General features: G+C 45.3%; 1 pseudogene; it reads right to left on the reverse strand.

The window, feature by feature from the left end:
• Nucleotides 1-21,275: 21,275 nt before the first annotated feature.
• LOC138848705 (alpha-ketoglutarate dehydrogenase component 4 pseudogene) lies at nucleotides 21,276-21,774 on the reverse strand (annotated as a pseudogene).
• Nucleotides 21,775-24,224: the final 2,450 nt, after the last annotated feature.

Consider the following 24,224-nt stretch of genomic DNA (forward strand, 5'->3'; position numbering starts at 1 on the left):
ATGTTGGATGTACAGTCGCCCAACTCCATTCATTCAGTGGCGTTTGTTAGCATCTCCACATGCCATGCCTGGCTGTGTGTTTTGTCCTGCAGATAATAGAGTTGACAAAAACAGCTCTAGAGTGGGCATAAATAGCCAGAAATTGTGACATGGAGCAAGGGGGTAGAGGATGGGATGTCTGTTGAGGGCTAGAAACCCACAGGAAGACACCTAAACATGCTGGAGGTTAGAGAAGATGCATGTCCTCACCATTCTGCTCACACATTAGCCAAACTAGGCAACACCTGACACCAAAGGTGACCTCACAGTCCTCTGGCCAGGTACCTGTGGGCTAGCAAGCTCCCACATGAGAATCCATCACTAAGAAACTCACCTCCTTTTGCTCTTGAGTTCTGGGTCTATAACAGAGCAGTAACAATAATACCTCTATCTCAGCATCACTGTGAGCAGTGAAGGAAATATATGTAGAATCCATTTAGTACAGAGCATGGCACAGAGTACATGCTCAATCCAGGATCTTCTCAAGTTCTTAATTATTAACAGGTCCTTGAGTTCCATGCCTGGGCTCTGTGGCTATTCCCCCTATGGTAATTCCATAAGCAATCCTTCTTTAAAGTTTTTAAAAATTGTTTCTTCCAATATGCAATAACACATTACAGTCTTTCTATTCATAATTGTTTATTTCACATGTAAAGATGAGAAAAATCTCTCCATCTGAAATATATAGAAACTGAGGCACAACATGAAGGCACTATTCATTGACACAGCACTTCACCCACTAACCCAAGGATCTAGCCCAGTTCAGCTCACTTCCTGCCTCATCCCATCCTGCTCTTCTGACACAATGGAACCCACAAAACATTACAGGATTAAGGTGAAAGATGCATTTTTCAAAAAAAAAAAATATTTTAAACTGAAAAGAAAGAGAAATGTGCTCTCCAGTCATCAGCATATAATTTCAAGTGATCCAACTCCCAACTTTCTTCCCAGCCAAAAGGACAGTGAGTTAAGGGTGTGTTTCGTATCCCTGAGGAGAAGGAGGCTCTGGAAGCTCAGACATCCCAAAATCTTTCGGAGCTTCATGGGCCACCAACTAGTTCATGGGCAAGTAAGGGATTATACAGTCACTGAAGGCCTCAAATGACTAGAATATCTGGGGGGAGGGGCAGGGGTGGGAAGAGGAACTTCACTGTGCAAACAAACAGGGAAAAGAAAGCTAAAATTACAGATGAAGGAGAGTAAGAAAACAGATAAAAAGCTTGAGGAATCAGAACACACTCAACCCAGTCGCTTACAACTCCTGATCCACCGTGTCCTCCCGGATTCCTTCATCTTACAGACATTTATGAGAACCTGGTCCATGTTCTAGAGTCTGGGAGGTGGAAGAAAGACTCAAGAAGAGGGGAGACATGGCAAACCCTGTCTCCATAGGCCTGCAGCACCATCCAGAAACACCCACCCTGAGCCCTTTAAGATTCTCTGTCACCAAAAAGAAAGCTCAAATCTGTTCCCCAGATCCAACTAAAATGAGAAGGACCTCCAGCCTACCCCTATTCAATTTTCACTACTTTACAGACTCAAGGGTCCACATATCAGTTCCCCATTTATATTTTTATTTGTCACCCACCAAACATAATAATCTACTCATGATGAAATTCTGGATTGAGGACCACTGATCCAAGCAAGTAATAAGCCCCAGGCTTCTATGTTCCCCTAAGTTTTTAAAATTCTCTCTCTTCTTATATTGTTAAAGAAATATAAAATATTCTGGGGTGTGAATGTATACAGCATTTTGTTTACAAAATTAATTTGATAATTTAATTCCATCATGTGTACAATAAAAGTAAATCTCAGAAATGGTTAAAGAAGACAAAATAATAAAGATAAGTTGGAGAAAGACATGGAGGCTGGCACTGTTTCCTTTGGAAACTAAGCGGCAAAGCATTTGAAGACCAGAAAAGCAGCTGAAAGACCTACAGAAAGGCACTGTCTACTTCAACACTTCCACTTATGATTCATCTACCACTTACTAAGAACTTGAACTAGAATTTTTGCACTTTGATCTTTACACATTTTTATTTTTAGCTCAGTGTTTATCTAAAATGCTTGGCCATACAGGCATCTGTTGGATACATAAATGAGTGAGTGAATAAATACACTGCTAATGGTTAATGTAAGTTTGTAGGATGGTTATAGGGGCTGTTTTTCTGTATGTAGTTATGTTTGTTTTCTGGATGCACCAACTCATAGGTTGTGACCCAATTTACAGATGAGAAATCAGTACCAGAAAGATGGAGAGACTTGCCTAAGTGGAAAATCTATCTCCCAGGTACCTGCCCTCTGATTTCAAGCCTTTTTGCTCCACACAACTATCCATCTGGAACAACATCACTGGAGCGGATGATGCAGGCCTCCTACAGCCCTGCTGCACCTGTAACGCACTCGCCAACTGTGAGCTTCAAGGGTTGCTCCTCTGGTTCTTCCTGCCATCTTTGCTCAGCAAACTTGCTCTATGTTGCCTTGAACTCCAAAGCACATTTCATAAACAGATGAGGCTGCACCTTTTGGAGCCAGCCAGCTAGAAATGAATTTCCACTTCTCATGATCCCAGATAATCTAATCCAAGTCCACCAACACCACCCCCTCCCCAGCATCATGGCCACTCTCACCACTTTATGCACATACAATGGACACTTAGAGTCAAGAGTATGAATTCACTTTGGGATAGGCAGGAGGTTATTGAGTCAGCCTTGACAGAGAAAACATTTGGGGAATGTGTGTTGCCAGACCAATTTGTCAAACAACCTCATTTAATAAAAAGAATAAATATTTTGAAAAAAACTTGTTTATGAAATTTTACTCAAAAAAATATTAAATCTACTAAAATCCCAGATTTGTAGTAAAAATATTGGTAACATTTTACTCTTGAGTCACAACTGCTTAATACATAGAAAGCAAAACAAAAATAGGACCATGAGGAAACAAGGTGAGAAGGGTCTGACAAGGACCCCAAGAGTGTAGGGCATAGTGATGAATTAGCTCATGGGTAACACAACATCTCAAGGAGACTGTGTGTGGGGACAAAAAACCACACACAATCCTTGCCAAAAACACTTTTACAAACAAGGAAAAATTATAATGCTCCAAACTGAGCACTCTTGCTCTGAGAAGAGCCAACTAACAGTAACAAAGGGACTGGGACTAGATCCGAATTAGTCAGGGTTGGTACTGTGGCATAGTGGGTAAAGCCATCGCCTGCAGTATGAACATACCATTTGGGCACCAGTTTGAGTCTTGACTGCTCCACTTCTGATCTGGCTCTCTGTTATGACCCGGGAAAGCAGTGGAAGATGGCCCAAGTCCTTGGGCCCCTGCACCCACGTGGGCCATTTGGGGAGTGAACCAGCAGATGAAAGACCTCTCTCTCCCTCTGCCTCTGCCTCTCTGTAACTTTGCCTTCCAGATAATTAAATAAATCTTTAAAAAAAATCAGTCAAAAAATTGCATAAAAGAATTGAAGGCTAATTCATAGACTGTGAGGTCTAAACAAAAGTGGTCAGAAAGGGGCCAGTGCCATGGCTCACTTGGTTAATCCTCCGCCTGCGGTGCCAGCATCCCATATGGGCGCTGTTTCTAGTCCTGGTTGTTTCTATTCCAGTCTAGCTCTCCGTTGTGGCCCAGTAGGGCAGTAGAGGATGGCCCATGTGCTTGGGCCCCTGCACCCACATGGGAGACCAGGAAGAAGCTCCTGGCTCCTGGCTTCGGATCAGCACGGCACCGGCCATAGCAGCCATTTGGGGAGTGAACCAATGGAAGGAAGACCTTTCTCTCTGTCTCTCTCTCTCACTGTCTATAACTCTACCTGTCAAATAAATTTAAAAAATAAAAAAATTAAAAAAAAGATTTGTATAAAAAAAAGTGGTCAGAAAAACCAGACTACTCTATTCATTTTAACAAATAAGAAGACAGGCTTAGAGCGGTTGACTGACAATGCTACTAGTAGGTGAACTGGAACAAAGACTGGAAATCAGGTCTTGAGGTTTTCTGTCTGGTTCTACTTCCTCTACGTTGCCAAGCAAACTTAGACTAAGAGGCCTTGAGAAATTGGTACACACAGTGAGAAAGGGTCTCGGGCTTCCTTGTGGTTGCAAGGAAGACTAGGGGACAACATGAGCCACCCTTTTGTAATTCAGAGGCAATGCTTTGATCATTAGATTCACTGGCACAAACACCCAAGCATTTCTCAGCCTGGCTGGATTGGATCAGGTAGTACTGGACTGGTGCTTATGCAAGGTTGAACTGATGTGACTTGAATCAGATTGAGAGCTGGAAGATCACCGAAGGTCACAGTTGTGTTGCATCTCATCAGATTTTTTTCCCCTTAACAAGGACCCAAACATTCAAGCTGTGGAAAGGCCAGCCCTAAGAATATATTACTACATACACAGGAAGTCACTGCATGGAGCTAATGTGTTCCTGAAAATTCAAAACATTTTTAAGGGAAGTTCATAGGAAATTTTTTTCATTGATGCATAATAATTGCACATATTTATGGGGGTGCAGCATGACATTACCATGTCATTTATCAGATCACAGTAACTGACATCTGTATCATCTCAGACAATTATCATTTCTTTGTGTTAGGAGCATTCAAAATTCTGCTAGCTATTTTGAAATAAACAATTTACTATCAAACATAGTTATACCACTGTGCCATCAAACATTAGAAATTATTCCTCCTATCCAATTGTATCCTGTAGAAAGTTTTATTGTAGGGCCAGTATTGTGGCATGGCTGGTAAGGCCACCACCTGCATTACCGACATCTTATATTGGCACCAGTTCACATCCCAGCTTCTCCACTTCCAATCTAGCTCCCTGATAATGGCCTGGGAAAAGCAGTGGAAGATGGCCCAAGTGGGCACCATGACCCACATGGGAGATGTTGATGAAACTCCTGGCTGTTGGCTTTAGTCTGGATCACCCCTGGCTCTTGTAGCCATCTGGGGAGTGAATTAGTGAATGGAAGTTCTCTTTCTCTCTCTCTCTGTTTCTCTCTACATAACTCTTGACTTTCAAATAAATAAATAATTTTTTTAAAAAAGAAACTTTTATTTTAAGTGAAGTGTCCATCTGTGAAAGTAAAATTAGGGGCTGGCACTGTGATGTAGTGTATAAACCCGCCACCTGCAGTGCCGGCATCCCACATGGACACCAGTTTGAGTCCATATTGCTCCACTTCCAATCCAGCTCTCTGCTGTGTCCTAGGAAAGCAGTAGAGGATGGCCCAAGTCCTTGGGCCCCTGCACCCATGTTGGAGACTCAGAAGAAGCTCCAGGTTCCTGGCTTCGGATCAGCCCAGCTCCACCTATTGCGGCCATTTGGGGAGTGAACCAGCAGATGGAGGACCTCTCTTTGTCTCTGCCTCTGCCTCTCTGTAACTTTGCCTTTCAAAATGAATAAATAACTCTTTTAAAAAATAGTAAAATTAAATCATCTTTTGAATTATCCATTTGCTAAGCTGATATATTGCGCTTTTTTTTTTTTTTTTTTTTTTTTGACAGGCTGAGTTAGACAGTGAGAGAGAGAGACAGAAAGGTCTTCCTTCCATTGGTTCACCCACAAAATGGCCACCACAGCCGGCGTGCCATGCCGATCTGAAGCCAGGAGCCAGGTGCTTCTCCTGGTCTCCCATGCTGGTGCAGGGCCCAAGCACTTGGGCCATCCTCCACTGCCTTCCTGGGCCACAGCAGAGAGCTGGACTGGAAGAGGAACAACCAGGACAGAATCTGGCGCCCCAACTGGGAGTAGAACCAGGGGTGCCAGCGCCACAGGCAGAGGATTAGCCTAGTGAACTGCAGCGCTGGCCGGTATATTGCTTTTGCATGAAGGGATATATGGCTCTTTTTAAGCTGACTGATTCTTGAGAGAACTGGGCATTTTCTAAAGACATAGCAGGACAAACCCCTGAGGCCGGCCATCAGAGTTCTCAGGGCCTCTCCCTTCCTTTGGATTCAATGTTATGTTTGCAGGTAATCTGGGAAGAAAGATCCTCAAAAATGTAAATGGTGGAGAGAGAAGTCCATCACCTACTGGACCTGTGCATTTATTTTCTCTTAATAAAAATCCAGGGCAGGCATGCAGCACAGTGGTTGAGTGGCCACATCAGAGTGCCTGGTTCAAGCTTAGAATGGTCCACTTCCCAGCTTCCCACTCATGTGCACCCTGGGAGGCAGCAGACAGTGAGTCTAGTACTTGGGTCCTTGCCACATACATGGGAGACTGGAATTGAATTTTGGCCTTCTGCTTTGACCTGGTCCAGACCTGTCTGTTGTGGGCATATAGAGAGTAAACCAGTGAATGGATGATCTCTCTCTCTCTCTCTCTCTCTCTCTCTCTCTCTCTCTCTCCTGCCTTTTGAATAAAATGATCAAGGCATTCAAAGCACAGATCATGTTGAATTCCAGAGAGAAAAATCTTGCCCCAGCGACTGATCTGTTATTCAATCCATGTCATTATTCCATGTAAAATCATTTAAAATATCTGGTTTATTTCAATTATTAAAAGTAAAGGTCTAACAAAAGAAATGATCTTGCGATTCATCCATAAATCCATCACCCTAGTGTATGTATTATTTTAATTCCTCACATCACATTTTTTTCTAAAATTTATTCTATATCTTCACACAGAGCCACAGGGTCATTCACAGCATTACCACAATTTGGGTTCAACTTCTCACGGCACTTCTTTTTCTATTTCTATTATATTGATAATTTTGAATGATGCACATCATTTCTTCTTACTAACGGTGCATCAATTATTTAGTCTTTTCCGTATTTTTAGAATATTACCTATGGTCTGGGCTTTTTCTTAGAATGATCAGCTATGCTGGCATCCAACTCTCCTGAAAATTTTGACTCATTGTGAGAGTTTGCCTCTTCTGTCTGGGGCACATGTTAGCCAATGCAGCAAGTGATCTTATCCTGACTTACTCTTCTTTAATTGTTTCATATGTACTCACAGTTAGTCTCATCTAAAATATTTCTATTTTGGGGATGGGCCTTGTGGTACAGTGGGTTGACCTGCCTCTTGGGACACTCGCATCCCATATTAGAGTGTCTGGTCTGAATCCCAGCTACTTGGCTTCCAATCCAGTTTCCTGCTAATGCAATCCCATGAGAAAGTGGGTGATAGCTGAAGTGGTTGAGCTCCTAACACCCACATGGGAGTCCTGAAAGGAGTTCCTGGCTCCTGGCTTTAGCCTGGCCCCACTTTGGCTGCTGCAGTCATTTGAAGAGGAAACCAGCAGACCAAAGCTCGCACTCCCCCCTCCACCTTTCAAATAAATAAAAATAAATAAATAAGCTTTTTAAAACATTGCTACCTTAGATCAAAGGGTTTAGCTTAAACTTATTTTCCAGCCTCAAGGTTAATCAACAGCCAGCATTCACAGCACAGAAAACTGAACACACTATTTGTTCCCCAGCAAACATTTCCCAAGTGCCTAGTAGATGTCAGACACTTGCTGACAGTGCCACATCATTGTTATCACTCTATTCTCATGACAAGCCCAAGAAGAAGGTATTATTATTTCTAATTATAGAGAAGGAGAGTAAGGCTCAGGTCCTAAGTTTGAGTATCAGGGGGAAAAAAAAGTCTGAGGATTTTAATAAATATCAATTCTTTAAAGTCAATCTCTTAAGATTTAGAAACTTCAAGAGGAATATTTAATACTTAAAAAGGAAAGTATCCTTGTTATGGAAGCTTCTTTCCTTGATATAAGATTAAGTCACCTATTGTTTTCTGTGACCCTAAGCACACACATTAGGACTTAGGCAAGCCTGTGGGTGGCACTTGTCACCAGCATGAGAGAGGGTGGCTGGTACACAGCAAATGGCATACCAAGTGGTAGACAATATGCTTTAACCATCGAGAGTAATTTTTAACCTCAGATATTCTTGCTAGAATAATACTGCTGGAGTAGTTAAACAAGATAGAGATGGTGGATTCCAAACTAGAGCCCTAATCAGAAATAAGGGCACAGAACATCAAAACGAGGAGGGATCTTGAGGTGGCCAAATCCTGCATTTTACAATGAAGAAACCAGAAAGGTCAACTGACAATGAAGGTCACACAGAAGGCAGGAGAAGGCCATGATGAGGACAGAGAGCATTTCCTTAATGTGAACAACAGGTGAAGAATTCTGCGAGGGGGTTTCCACAGTGCCACGCCACACGGAACACAGACTCTATTTTGAGAGTCCACCCCTGCACCTGCTCTGCCCAGATGGGCTTGGCAAAAGAAGAAACGAAACAGACTTTTCTCACTACAGGGCTGGTGTGAGGGTCCAGTCAGAGGTTCCATGAGCCACACTGGAGGAGCCAGGTGTAGCTGAGCTGCACCCCCTGGGGGCGGGCAGCTTTCCTCCTCAGATTCCCATTCAGTCACTGCCTTGCTCGTCTCCATAACACCGATGGGAGAATGAAGGGACTGGCTCACGTGCAGTCCCACCGCGGAGGAGTGGGACGAGAACACAGTCCAGCCAGGGGTTAGAGGCAGAGGAGCCACCATCCCATGCTTCCTACTCAGCATGTTCAAAAAAAGGAAATGGTTCGACACAGTGACAAATTGTCAAGGAAGGCAGAAAAATATCTTCATTACAGTTACTTAAACATACTCATAAAAGTGCAAAGGGAAGATGAGGGGCCTTGGACACAGGAAGATCTAACTTTGAATCCAACTTTGCCACAGCCTGGTTAACTTGGCCTTGAACAAATTACCAATACTGTATAAACCTCAGTTTCCTTTCTGTATTTTTTTAAAGATTTATTTATTTATTGGAAAGTCAGAGTTACACAGAGGAGAGGCAGAGAGACAAAGAGGTCTTCCATCTGCTGGTTCACTCCCCAATTGGCAGCAACAGCCAGAGCTGCGCTGATTCGAAGCCAGGAACCAGGAGCCTCCTCCGGGTCTTCCATGTGGGTACAGGGGCCCAAGGACTTGCTCCATCCTTCACTGCTTTCCCAGACCGTAGCAGAGAGCTGGATTCAAAGTGGAACAGCCAGGACCCCAACCAGCACCCATATGGGATGCCGGCACTGCAGGCAGAGGCTCTACCCGCTACACCACAGCACTGGACCCATCTGTAATTTTTAAGGATAATAACAGAGTACCTCATCAATGGCTATTGTAATAGTGGCAACATGGGCCGGCACCGCAGCTCACTAGGCTAATCCTCCGCCTTGCGGCGCCAGCACACCAGGTTCTAGTCCCGGTCGGGGCACCGGATTCTGTCCCGGTTGCCCCTCTTCCAGGCCAGCTCTCTGCTGTGGCCAGGGCCCTGCACCCCATGGGAGACCAGGAGAAGCACCTGGCTCCTGCCATTGGATCAGCGCGGTGTGCCGGCCGCAGCGCGCCAGCCGCGGCGGCCATTGGAGGGTGAACCAACAGCAAAGGAAGACCTTTCTCTCTGTCTCTCTCTCTCACTGTCCACTCTGTCAAAAAAAAAAAAAAAAAAAAAAAGTGGCAACATGACAGCACCTAACACAGGGTCTAGGTAAAGATAATTCTTGTTATTTTTACATGCTAATTTTATCAGCCTCCAGGTGAACATTGTTTATGGTTTTCAAGACAAGGTGCTTCACTCTGTCTCCTCTTTTCAGAACATGAGCATCAAATCCTGTCCTTGAGCTTCCACCTGTGATACACAGGCCACTCGGTAGCATCCTCTGTCCGAGAACCTGTCACTCAAACTTGAAGGATTTTGCAAATTTTTGTTTTAAATCATGTCATTAGACCTCTGTGCTTTATCAAAACAATGATTTATATATGTTATATGCAGTAATCAAAATCCACAAGCCTAGGGTGGGTGTCCAGCTTAGCGGTTAAGACATTAGTTCAGGTGCCCACAGCCCACATTAGGGTACCCGGGTTTTTGATTCCTGGCTCTGCCTCCTGACTCTGGGAGGCAGCAGTGATGGCTCAAGTGACTGCATCCCTGCCACCCACGTGGGAGACATGGATTGCGTTCCCAGCCCTCAGCACTGGCCCCGGGCCTTTGCACACATTTGGGAATGAACTATCAGATGTGAGCGTTCTCCCCTTCACCCTGCCCCGTCTGGGTGTGTGTGTGTGTGTGTGTGTGTGTGTCTCAAATACAATTAATTTTTAAAAGCTTTAAAGAATCCAAAAACTCTATTTCTTTAGCAACAGATGAAACAAAATACTCAATGCAGTGCTAAAGAAACTGACAGAAGTAATTAAGGAACCTCAGAAAATTCCATGTTAGCTACCTTCCTTAAGGAATGAGTTACTCCAGTTAAACCAAACAGATTCCAAATCATTACTGAAGGAAAATAAAGCCAGGAGACCTGGTTTCCTTTCTCTAATGATTTACTTCTTTTGATGATTCAGTGTCTCACACATTGCAGTGCTAACCAGGGGTAAAATGCTGGTGAATTGGACTCTAGTTCATAAAATAGCAAGTGAGCCCTGTCTGCCATACCCATGCTTCTTTGTGTTTCAACTTTTATAAACTGCAGCGGACTCCACAGCTACAAGGTGCTGCTGCAGCCAGGACTCTCAGTTGCCTCCGATTTCTAAACCAGGGACTTTTCCTTCTGCCACTCTGGTCCCCTTCGTATAAGAGCACATAGCAGACGCTCAACGGGCAGCCACAAAGGCAGTGGACTGGAGTCCCCCCTCTGCCACCACCTTAGGGACACTCAGCTTCCCCATGTGTGACATCAGGGGTTGGACCGAGAGATTAGGGAGGTCCCCTTCTCATCTAAAAGGTCATGACTGCCACAGGGCAATAGGAAAAAAATATTTAAGGTCCTTTCTTGGAGCATGATTCGCCATGTATAATGCGGAAATAATCATGTAATCTGAAGAGGCCTTGAAGTCTTCCTTTCAAGCAGCATTTAGAGAAGAGCTGCGCTCAGGGAGTAAGCCAGCGAAGAGAAGCCAAAGCAGCAGACACAGGTGGGCCCACCGTGCAGCTGGTCCTCTCTCTCCCCAGGCGCGGCCTTGTGCCAGGCCCCAGGCCTCCATACACCCGCAGGAACCAACCCCCTAAAACACACGCTCATCCCCACAGGTGCTGGGAATGCACCCACACGGCTCAAGAAGGAGATCAGGGGGTGACCCGGGTTGTTCAGACAATGTAGTCAGAAGGAACACAAATTAAATCTAGAAACCCCTAAGTGTGCTGGCTTAGATGTCAACACTGGACAAACTTGCCACAGCAAGTGACCCCATTTTCCATCGTCTGTGCTGTCGCTGGCCATTGAGAATGACCACTCTCAGACAGCAGGCTCTGAGTAGTCAGAGGCAGAAATGGGAATCAAAAGGCAACACTGGATTTGAAAGCATTCATCTGGGTTTCGTTCTGCCCCTATCAGATGCTGATGCCAGAGTTCCCCCAGCTACTGTGAAACTGGGGACAGAATCACCTGCCTACACTCTCACACGAGGTTCAGCGATGGTCAGTGTTCAGGAAAATGCTGTGCAGGCTTAGTGCACGCGGCTTCTGAACGACGGCTCCCAGGAATGGGGGCAGAAGCCATTTGCTTGCATGGGAAGACAGCCCCATGAGCCTCCTGGCCCAGGGCCTCCACATTCCCTCCCGTTCTCCAGACTGTAAAACAGTGACGTGGCCCTGTGTGACCGCACCTGCAGGAACAATGTCCCTCAGCTCCCTCTCTCTGGATAGACACCTGCAGTCATCGAAACAGAAAGTCGAAGCTTCCACTTCACTGTTCAGGGTTTGTGCCAAAAACATACAGAACTGGATCGCCAAATAAGAACTAAAACCAGACTGGAGGCCTGGAGCTAAGTTGGTGATTTCTGTTTCTCGGTAAGAGATTATTCATCAAATTCAGGGTCTGAAGCTTAGGCATTCACAATAAACATGAACACACACGCGTGTACACATGTCCACGTTCTACTTCACCCTCAAGCACTTTCTTCTGCTGAATAGAGAGGAAAATACAGATGTGTGAAAATAAACTGCAAGACAAAGCTTAAATGGTGGAAAATAACATTTGTGACCACTGAATTGGCATTTGTCACTCAATATCACCTCTTGAAAAGGAATTTAGTAACGTGTATCAAAAGTTATTAAAATCCCATTCTCTTTACTCAGTAATTTCAAGAAGTCTAAACAGCAAACACTAGAAAAATCCTAAATGCCCAAGTTACAAGAAATGGCCAAGGAAATAAGAGGACGTCAACTCCATGGGCTGACTCGCAGTCCATTGAAAAGAGGCTTCTAAAATCTGCTCGGCAACCTGGAAAACCATAAATCAATAAGGCTTTTGTGAAGTGTGGAGTTCTAAGTGCCCCACACTCAGCTCTGTGTAAAACTGTATGTGCTACGAAAGATGACTGGAAAAGGAACGGACCGCTGTTACAGTCAAGTGCAAGGTTATGAAATTACTTCCTTCAAAATTTGTGTTGTTGGAGTGTCATTCCTACAATACGTAGTATTCAAGAACAGGAAAAGAGGAGGGACAATTTGCCAGTACCACAGAGCAGAATCAAGAAATAAACCTTTGCTTGTGTTCAGATTGAGATGGAAGCAATCGGCCTTGCCTGGTCCTCGGGGGGTCACTCCATGGCCATGGTGACCCCACTCCAGCACACCAGGGCCATTCCTTAACCAGACTAGCATCTGTGTTTCCCAACATAAGTGATCTGAGAGGTAAAATTTCACCAGAATCATGAATTATCTTCCATTGGCAAGTGCCATGTGAGCCCTAAGGATAAGCTTAACCATTCTGGACTGAGAACTGAAAATATTTCAGATTGAGACAATCGTCTAAAACAAAGTAACAAGGCATGTCTGGGGGTAGACGCATGCTCTGGTGTATCAGGTCACTCTTCTCTGACTCCTCACATCCATTTGTCTAGTTCCATTAGTAAGAGTTTTCAAGAAGGCCAAAATATGTTAAAGAAAAAAACTGTAATCGTCACCTATTTTACTGACTTCACTACTGAAATTTTTCCCATTTAATTTTTTGAAAGATAACCAATGCATCTGGTAAAATACTCAAATACTGGGGGGAAAAAGTGGCTGGGAAGTAATTCTCTCTACCGCTCCATATAGCCCATGCTGAGACATTTTTAATAAAGTCTTTAGGCTCTAAAGTAGGTTGGTATTTTCTTTAAGGTGGACTAAAACCAAAGCGTGGTGTTAGGAGTAAGCGAAGGCTCACAGGCACAGGTTACACAAAGGTACTCTGAGAAAGCTGGTGGAAAATGGAATTAAAGGTAAGTTTATACCGGGGAAATTTTTTTGAAATATATATACGGTTTTTTCATAGTACACATTTTCCGTGAGCTTTCTGAAGACAGCTCACATCAGCTCTCCTTGTTCATCAACTACTCCTGAAACCAAAACTTTTGTAATATGTTTAGACTTATTCTTACTATAAAATTCAATTATAAAAAATACTGATTATTTCCATTAATGGCTTGAGAATGCAGTCTTTCCTTTGGATGAATATTTTGGATCATTTACTCACTGCCATTATTTATACTCAAATGCAAACCCAGAATTACAGATGGTCTTATGGGCTCCCTCAAGGACAGAGTACCCAGGAAATATATTTTGTCCATGAAATAAATTTATAATTAATGGGCACTTATCACATGCATGCAATTAAAACACAACCCCAAAGGATTCCTTTTTTCCTCCTCAAACATAAATATAAAATTTTTCTCCTTTAAACATAAATATAAAATTTTGTTCATACATTTTATAACAAATATAGCATTCTAAAGATAGGACAGCATTATGAGCATTTGATTACATGTAATTACATCTGAATAAAAATAAGAGTGCATGAAATAAAACCCAAGAAAACTGCACTCAGGAAAGATCTGGTGCTTTGGGGTATCAGCTCAGAGCACAGCTCTCAGCTCTGCACTTTGCGAATCTCCGAGACCAGGATAATGCTTCCTCTGGCACTCAGTTTTCCATGCCTGCAATTCCTGATGTTGATGAACCATGCCTTGTTTTCACAGTTAAAACTGCTCCCAGAGCCCTCTTTACCCTGAAGAATATATTTTGCCTTCACAATTTCTTTCTGTTTCACCAAAGTGATCTTTTCCTTCAGTTGGTTGCAACCTATGTTCCAAAAGAGAAAGGCATGAACTAGCACAGCATTCTACACTTGCTGAGGGACAGGAGACCCCCACGCTCCCAGTGGGGAGGATGGGACGAGGGCTACTTGGAAAAGCCAAACTGTAAAACATTACATGAACCCATTCTTCCACCTCCCTCAGATTTTCAACAGCACCCCACCACACACACACGCACGCACACACACACACACACACAGTGAGGGGCACATGGCCCGGGGCACGCAGGACCCAGACCTTACCCAGAGTTTCTGCACGGGCAGCGGGTTGGCAGCGCTCACTGTGGGAGCCCTAGTGCAGCCCAGGGGCTGCCTGTGGGGCTGCAGCTGCCTCCCAGATCTGAGCCCTGCTGTGTTTCTGCAATGTCCCCTATTTGCAGTTTGACCTGTTTCTCCCATAGGACAGCCTTGCCATTCCCTACAACAATTTCCGCTGACCCCTGGGGACTCTTAGGGAGATGTTCAGTGAAAACCATCCTCCTGAAGGCAGGATTGCAGCAGGCCTGGCCCCCACGCAGCCATGTGTGCCCGGGAGAGCAAAGATGGGGTGAGGAGAGCAGGGCTCTCAGTCGGACACACAGCTTCCCTGCAGGGAAACGTCCCCAGCCACTTGGCCACCATGCAGCTCTAGTCACACCTGGCACTTTGCTGGTCTCCCAGAGTCAGTCACTTAGGGTAAGATGGCTCCAAAAAATAGCAGAAACGCAAAAACAAGGAGCCCTGGACACAGCGACTTGAATGACTTACTGGGAAAAAAACCACAGTGATTTTACAAGTGCATGACTGTGAACTATTACCCGGGGCTGACAGCTCTAAGCAGTGGCCGCTGGTACCTCTGGACAAGTTCCTTTAGGTCACTGGAATCAGTACAAACACAAGAATGGACACAGGTGCCCAGCACCCTAAAGGATCAATGAAGGCCCCTCGAGGCCTGGGACTACTCAGTATGGCCTTCCCATAAATCCTGGCAAAAGCTTGCCCAAAACCAAAAAAACGGTCAGTTCTGGGATGGAGAGGACAGGGATCCTGCTCTACAATGGCTGCCTCAGCAACCTGTCAGGGAAGGCCTTGATGTGCTGGGCAGGAGCGCCCCCTGTTGGCCACAGGAAGGGAGAACACCCAAACTTTGAAGGGCACTGATAAAAGCTTAGGGAGTAAGTCTCCACTCCATTGTGGACAGCATTACATCCATGCTCACATATATAATCTTATTTTTTTTAAAAAAGCATTTATTTATTTGAAAGTCAGAGTGATGGAGAAGAATAGATGGAGAGAGAGATATTCCATCCCCTGGTTCACTCCTCAAATTGCTACAACAGCCAGGTCTGGTTAGGCCAAGCCAGAACCAGGAGTCAGGGGCCAGAAATTTCATCCGGGTCTCCCACACGGATGGCAGTGGCTCCAGGTGCATTATCGGGGAGCTGTATGGGAAGCAGAGCAGCCAGAACCCGAAACTGATATGAAATGCTGGCATTGCAATCAGAAGCTGAAGACACTGAGCCACAATACTGGCCTCAAAAGGTGGTTTTATTTTATTCTCTTCTTGAAAAATACTTTTGGCATCTCCTACACACACACACACATTTCTCATTTTGTATTTATTCTTCATGTTCTCTAGAACATACAGAAAACATGAAAAGCTATATACTCATATAAAACCATCCACAAAAATAACTACTTATAATATCCTTTACTAAGCATAATTTTTATCTAGTTGAGATCATGCTGTGTGGCAGCCATTGTCCATCTACTGTCAGATTTACTTCTTGTCCCTGGCTCCATTCACAACTGACTTCCAGCTAGATGCGGCCAGTGGGAGGCCCTGGCAAGAGACCAGAGAGTAGAGGAAGGGATAATCCAGGGTCTTTCTCTCTTTCTGCTTTGAGGAAAGAGTTTCCAACAGTGACTGCATCTGCTCCGTGATTCCAGATCTCACTGAGTATCCAGTTTGGGGGTTCGGGTACCACCACCGTCTCCAGCCCCGAGGGTGGCATGGCTTCCTGTGGTGGCTCATCTAATGACTGGTTCTCCATTCTTCATCTGTGAAGCATTGCCCTTTTTTAGAAATGCCTGGGGAAGGGGGTATTTCCCCTGATTGGGTCATGCCTAGTATATGTCACATTGCTTAATTAGTATGTGTCACCACTATTATTCCTTTGAAGCTTTTCTATATCTTAGTTCTTTACAAGCCTTGCCCAATGAGTGCACACCTTATTACACACATCTTCATTGACTCGCATAATTCAAGTATCCAATTTTTGCTAAAAACAACATGAGTATGAACATCTTTGTGCATAAATTTCTATCCATATCACTAAGAATTTGCAGAGGCTGAATTCCTGGAAGTGACTAAAAAAGAATGACCTATTTAAAGATTCTTGGCATACGTGTTGCCCAAAAATCCCCAGGAAGGAAACGTTGGACCAGTTTACAATCCCACCTGCCATCTAAGAAAGCTGGTCTCATCGTGCCCACTGCAGCTCTTGATTACATTAAATAATCTGGTCACTTCCTGGGCAAAAAAAGGCATCTGGCTGTTACTGTTTCATGCAGATGTGTTTGTTTGTCTTGTTAGTGAGTGGGACCATCTGCACTTCCTCTGGTCAATTTTCTCCTCTATTTTCCCATCAGTCCTCAGTGATTCCCTTATTGACCAGGATATCGGTCAGGGGCCCTAGATGCAAACAACAGAAGTCGCTTTGGCTAAATGAAGCAGGTGGGACTTACTCAGATGACATCATGAAATTCCAAAGTTGGTGGAAGGCTGGAAAATTAGGTTCATAAAAGTAGGAGGAACCAGGGGACCCTGGCCAAGGTCCCCTTCTACGACAGTGTAAATAAAGCCACTCGATGCTGCACCGACTACCACTGAATTCTGGATGCCTCCAGCCATCATTACTCTTCTTGCATCTTTGTCACTCCCTGTGACGATGTGCAAACCCCACGTTCACGCATTCCTGCATCAGGAAGTGCTGTCTATGTCTCCACCTTCTGGAAGCTCCAGTGGCACTTCAATTTGGTGGGGGCAATAGAAGTGGGGGTGACATGGTTCTACTTCGGAGGAAGACTTGCGGCTTCCACAACACTCCTTATAATCCAGCTGGCTGCCATGCTGTGAGAAAGCCCAAGATGGCCCGTGGACAGGGAGAGGCCCAAGCAGCCCCCAAACATTCTGGCCTGACTGCTCCTGCTGAAAACACATGCAACGGAAACGAGCCTTCCCCATCAGGGCCTGCTCCAGGAAACACATGGCAGGGCTGTCTCAAGGCACTAAGCTTTTGAGCAATTTGCCATGCAGCGTTAATGAACTGAAATACCCCCTTAAGTTTCAAACCCTGGGCAGGAACAGTGAATTGGGGAACAGGGGTATGGACATTTTAGAGACAGGAAGCCATATAATGCAGTAAGCTCCCACAGTGAGGAATATTTCAAATAGAAGAAGTTCAGAAAGACCAAAAAAAAAAAAAGTTACACTCAGAACATTCTTATCTGGATGTGCATATCTGCCTTTTTATATATTGATTTGATTCTACAATCATCGATAGCTGTCTTCTTTCCAAGAAACATGTGTGTGTGTGTGTGTGTGTGTGTACATATATGTATATACTGATGGAGAGAGGCAGGGACAGATGGAGTTCCTATCCACTGGTTCATTCGCCAGATGCCCACAATGGTCAGGACAGGGCCATTGCTGAAGCCAGGACCCAGGAACACAACCCAGGTCCTCCACATGAGTGGCATGAACCCAGTTACTTGAACCATCACTGCTGCTTCCCAGGATTTGCATTAGCAGGAAGCTGCAATCAAGAGCCAAAGCTCGGAATTGAATCCAGGCACTCCAGTGTGGAACATGGATATACTAACTAGTGCCTCATCCAATGGGTCAAACACCCACCGTAAGGATTATATTTTGGCCGGCAGGCATTTGGCGTGGTGCTTAAGATGCTCACATCCTATATCAGATTGCCTGGATTTGAATCCCACCATCTCCTTTTTTTTAAAAAAAAAAATTTATTTGACAGGTAGAGTTATAGACAGTGAGAGAGAGAGACAGAGAGAAAGGTCTTCCTTCCGTTGGTTCACTCCCCAAGTGGCCGCCACGGCCAGTGCTGCGCCGACCCTAAGCCAGGAGTCAGGTGCCTCCTCCTGGTCTCCCATGTGGGTGCAGGACCCCAAGCACTTGGGCCATCCTCCACTGCCCTCCCGGGCCACAGCAGAGAGCTGGACTGGAAGAGGAGCAACTGGGACTAGAACCTGGTGCTCATATGGGATGCCAACGCCGCAGGCAGAGGATTAACCAAGTGAGCCACGGCGCCAGCCCCCTACCTCCTCTTCTGACCCAACTTTTCTGCTCATGCACAGCCTATGGTGGGTGAACAGTAAAAGTTAACCCAGTGAGATGATTTCTTTTGCTCCTATGAAAGTGGTCCTCAGAGCCAGTGTGTGGTAGAGATTAAGCTGCTGCCTACAATGCCAGCATTCCATAAGGGCCCCAGTTCACGTCCCAGCTGCTCCACTTCCAATCCAGCTTCCTGCTAATGTGCCTGGGAAAGCAGCAGGAATGGCCCCAGTCCCAGATGAAGCTCCTGGCTCCTGGCTTTGGGCTGACCCAGCCCTGACAGCTGCAGCTGTTTGGGGAGTGACCCAGTGGATGAAAGGTCAGTCTCTTCCTCTCTCTCTGTAACTGTGCCTTTCAAATAAATAAAATCATGAAAAAAGTGATCCTCAATCTCATATGTTCAACTGATGTGTGCCTGTAATTACAGTGCTTCCTAGCTTTCCCTGTTCCTGGGATCTAAAACTCGACAACGAAGTACAGTAGTCTGAATAAATCATATATATATGTATATATATATATGTTATACATACACACATATATTTATTTACTTATTTATTTATTTAAGTGAAAAGAAAGGAAGGAAGGAGCAGAGGAACAACAAAATACCAGACCATGAAAACATAAGTCCACACAAAAATTGTACATGAATTTGCATGTACAAGAATTTGTAGCAGCATTACTCATAGTAGTCAAAAAGTGGAAACACCCAAATAAACATCAACTGATGGATTAATAAAATGGCACATCTAGATCATAAATATTCAGCAATAAAAAGAATAAAGCGCTGAATCATGCTACCACATGGATGAACTTTGAAAACATTATGCTGATTAAGAACAGCCAGACATTTGGCACAGCAGTTACGATGCCACTGGGGACGCCTGCATCCCATGTCAGAGTGCCTAGGTTCAAATCCCACCTCTGCTTCTAATCCCAGCCAGGAGGCAATAGGTAATAGCTCAAATAGTTGGATCCCTGTCATCCGCATGGGAGATCTGAATTGAACTTCTAGCTCCTGGCTGCGGCCTGGCCCAGCCCCAGCTGTAGCGGACATTTGGCAAGTGAACCAGGGGATGGAAGATCTGTCTGTCTCTGTCTCTCTGCCTTCCAAATAATAACAATAAATCTAAAAACAGAGGCCAGCGCCATGGCTCAATAGGCTAATCCTCCACCTGCGGCTCCAGCACACTGGGTTCTAGTCCCATTTGGGCGCCAGATTCTGTCCCAGTCGCTCCTCTTCCTGTCCAGCTCTCTGCTGTGGCCCGGGAGTGCAGTGGAGGATGGCCCAAGTCCTTGGGCCCTGCACCTGCACAGGAGACCAGGAGAAGCACCTGGCTCCTGGCTTCCGATCAGCGTGGTGCGCCAGCCACAGCGGCCATTGGAAGGTGAACCAACAGAAAAAAGGAAGACCTTCCTCTCTGTCTCTCTCTTACTGTCCACTCTGCCTGTTAAAAAAATAAAATAAAAATAAAAATAGATAGATACATTATACAACTCCACTTGTATGAAATGTCCAGAAGAGTCAATGCTACATAGAAAGTGAATTCATGGTTGCCTAGAGCTTGGGGGTCAGGGTGATTAGGTGGAAATACAGTGACTTTGTCTCTGGGGTGATGAACATGTTCTAGAACTGATTGTGGTAGTGGTTGAACAATTCTGTGAATATATTAAAAGTCATTGAGCTGTATATTAGATATGGTGAGTTATACATCAATAAAGCTTATAAAAGTATTGGAAAGTTTTTAAAAAGATACAACTGAAAACCACCTACTTCTGGGATTTTCCCTGACATCTCCAAGTAGAAGACACAGACACACACACACACACACACACACATAAACCTAAATGACATACTGTAGGGAAAGTTCATCTTTTGGTAAATTCCAAAAATTGACAAGCCATTTAAACAATTGTATTATGGAATATCATACACACACACACACACACACACAAGAAGGATGGGATTTCTAATTTAGTTATTAACTTAATCATGCTTACCTCTTAGAAAAACTAGCCTACTGTCAGCTAAAACACTCATTTAGCTTAGAAGCTGAAAGGATGGTACTCTTTCCTGGAGTTAAGGTCAAGGTCATCTGCTGGAAGCAGAGATGAAGGTCTCAGTTCAAGTGGGGCCATTGAGTTGACCCTCTGAGGTAGCTCTCCATCTGACTCAACTTTCTTTGGTCCTAGGAAATATCTTTTTTTAATGTATGGTTTAGTAAGTATAAAGTACATAAACAATTAGGTAAGTTTGTAGAGAAGCTGACCCAGACCCATAAATTGGAAGATGTGGGTATTCATCTAAACTTTCTATATGTCTTTTTTTTTTTTTTTTTTTTTTTGCCATGCAGTTAGACAGTGAGAGAGAAAGAGAGAGAGTGAGTTATACACAGTGAGAGAGAGACAGAGAGAAAGGTCTTCCTTCCGTTGGTTCACTCCCCAAATGGCCGACATGGCTGGCACTGCACTGATCCGAAGCCAGGAGCCAGGTGCTTTTCCTGGTCTCCCATGCTGGTGCAGGGCCCAAGCACTTGGGCCATCCTCCACTGCCCTCCCGGGCCACAGTAGAGAGATATACTGAAAGAGGAGCAACCAGGACTAGAACCTGGCGCCCATATGGGATGCCGGCGCCACAGGCGGAGGATTAGCCAAGTGAGCCATGGCGCCAGCCCCTCTATATTTCATTATTTTTACAGAATGTTTATTACAGCTATTTAATATACACTTTTTCACTTGTCATTTGGGGAGTCCTTTATTATAAAGACAATTCTTCTGTCTGATGACGAGCAGCGGTTACTCGGGACCTCCACGTTGGACAAATTCCATTTCTTCTTGAGGTACAGGTTTCCTTCTGTACTTCTGAGGCAATGATTTAATGATTTCGGCAGTGTCCGGTGGCCCCTGATCCATCAGCAAATCCGGTGGTCTACTTCCTTAGCCTGCTGTGCAACTGCAGAAGAGTGACACGGCAGTCCAGCTGATCTCAAACTTCAGACACATTGGGTTTAGGATCGTCTCTTCTGGCAGGGAACCTTATTAATGGGGTATGTGGTTTGACTACCTGAACGACCCGGCTGGCAGACACCATCTTACTGCCCATCATGACCCCAGGGAAGGGGCAGCTTCCGGGGAGCGAGCAAGCCGCAGCCACCTCTGTAGTTGTGGGCTGCTGTGGGCGGCGCCCACCTGTGAAGACACCTTAAGACCACAGGAGAACCCCCAGGCTTACTCCAAGAAATCAGAGGAGCTTTAAATAAGCCAGAACAAGGGCCATGCCAGGATTGGCCTTGAATTCTGGTTCTGTGACCTCCAGTACTGCAGTCACTCACCAGGTTGCTGTTGAGCCCTTGAATGGGGCTGGTCCAACGAGACATCTCAAGTGAAATACACACAGCATTCTCAAGAAAATGCCAAAAAATGTAAAATACTGATTGTGTGTTAAAATAGCAGTATTTTAGCTATCTGGAGTTAAGTTTACTTGTTTCTTTTTACCTTCTGAGTGTGGTGACTAGAACATGTAAAATCACACATAAGGCTCACACTCCTCTAAGGAGTGCTGTTCTTGACCGTATTTGAGCTGGTGCCAACAGCTGCGGGCTCTCGCTTTGTGAGTGCTTCTCAAAGGTTCACAAAGGACAGGAGAAGCACCCTTGGCACAGAGGAACAGGGGCTGAGGCTTCTGAAGCCATCAGTGACTGCAGCCGGGGCTTGCCTTCCGCTGAGGACAGCTAATGAAGTAAGATGAAGGTGAGCACAACTCTCTGATCTGAAACTCTGAAACACCATCAAAATGGAGTGCTGTCATCCGTGGGACGGGCAGGGGTCTTATTCCATGGGGCTGAGACTTCAGTTCTCTGGGACAGAGCTCCTCCTCTCCCACCTTGCTGCTGAGCAGAGGTGGTCGTCGGTGATAGCAGAATCAGGTTTCAACACCGGATTTATTCTGACCATCGGCCTGCACCATGCGCCTGCACACAACGCTGGAGTTGCCTTGCCAGGGAAGACCTTTTCTTCCCTCTGAACTCTGCCTCTACCTCACTGCCCTCAGGAACTATCACACCCCCCCCCCCCCAAAGACCCACTAGATGTTTACCTTCTGAGGCTGCCTGGGGCACATTTGAATGCTAGACTATATTGGAGTGTTTTGCTGCCCTGCAACACAACCCAGTTACTAAAAACACAAAGGCACTGAACCTCTGTCAAAAACACCATCTGATTGCTGGGTTAGTGGAGAGTGAAGGCTGATGCAATCCTAAATCTGTCTGCATCAGCTGCTAGGTGTGACAGGAAGTGAGCAGTCAGGCATCTGAGAAGTCACAAGAAGTGACTGTCATGGTGCCAATGAGTTCAGGGCTGGAGCCACACCACAGGGTATCTGCAGCCCAACTCCTCCACCCCACTGCCCAGCACAGTGAGTGCTACATACAATTAAAACAAGGGGAGCTTGAAGGGCTGATTATGGGATGCCCAGGACCTCTGGATCCCGAGAAAGAGAGATCCTGCCCGACAGCCAGGGACTGGCCTGGCTCTACCAGTCAGGCCCAGCACCCACCCACACCATTTCACAGAACATCGACATCAGACAAAGCCATCTGAGTCCACGGTGGATGAAGACGAAAACAAGGCTACAACCGAATCATCTCAACACGGACAAAACCTGAACACTGTCCAAGTCACAGAAGTGACCAAACATCCATCCTGGCTAGGGAGCACCTGCTGCTGCTTTATCATTGCCAGCTCCAGCCTTCTTCCATCTTCTTACCTTCTAGCTAAGAATTATCAAGACAGGGCTGGTGTTGTGGCGTAGTGGGTTAAGCCCCTGCCTGTGTCATTGGCATCCCATATGGGTGCTGGTTGGAGACCCAGCTGCTCCACTTCTGATCCAGCTCCCTGTTAATAAGCCTGGGAAAGCAGTGGAAGACGGCCCAAGTGCTTGGGCCCCTGCACTCACATGGGAGACCTGGAAGCACTAGGCTCCTAGCTTCAGCCTGGTCCAGACAGATCCATTGTAGGCATTTGGGGAGTGAACCAGTGGATGGAAGCGTGCTTGCTCGTTCTCTCTCTCTCTCCTCCTCCTCTCTCTATAACTCTGCCTTTCAATTAAATAAAAAATAAATCTTAAAAAAAATTTAAGACACTCAGTCACAGAACAATCTAGCTTTCCGACAACATCCAGTTCCTTGAGCCCAAGGAAGGTGACACCCTTGAGACACCAGCCACTACGCACAGCAGGTGAATTCTCTCACTCAATGGGCCAATAAACCCAACTCTGTTCAAGCATGTGCGTGCTCCTGAACGCTTTCTGGATACAAAGGAACCAACACTCCTTACCCATAACCATCCCTTTCCAGGTTAATGAGGCCTATGGTTGTCATTGTGCCTCTGTCGCAGGGAGAAAAGGAGGAAAAGCAGACAACCACATGGGACAGGAGAAACAGCGATGTTTGTCAGGCTTCACTCCAGAGTGACAGATGCTCTCCCATGGCCCACCCAAGGTCGTGCGCACTGTTCTATTTCTTCTCCCATTAAAGAACGGCCTTCAGAATATAGAATTATATTAGCCATGGGCCTGTACAAACAGATGCACACCATTCACAAGCCTCAATTCTTTGTTTTTTTTTTTAAGGGAGGTTTTTTGTCAGGCGGGGGACACCCGACAGGCTGCCTCCCTGTGTTCCAGAGAACAACCCGGCCTCAGTTCTTTAACAAATGACTTGTGACTCAAGTTACAAGTGATGGACA

The sequence above is a fragment of the Oryctolagus cuniculus genome, chromosome 2, assembly GCF_964237555.1.
Source record: "Oryctolagus cuniculus chromosome 2, mOryCun1.1, whole genome shotgun sequence".
NCBI classification, from domain to species: domain Eukaryota; kingdom Metazoa; phylum Chordata; class Mammalia; order Lagomorpha; family Leporidae; genus Oryctolagus; species Oryctolagus cuniculus.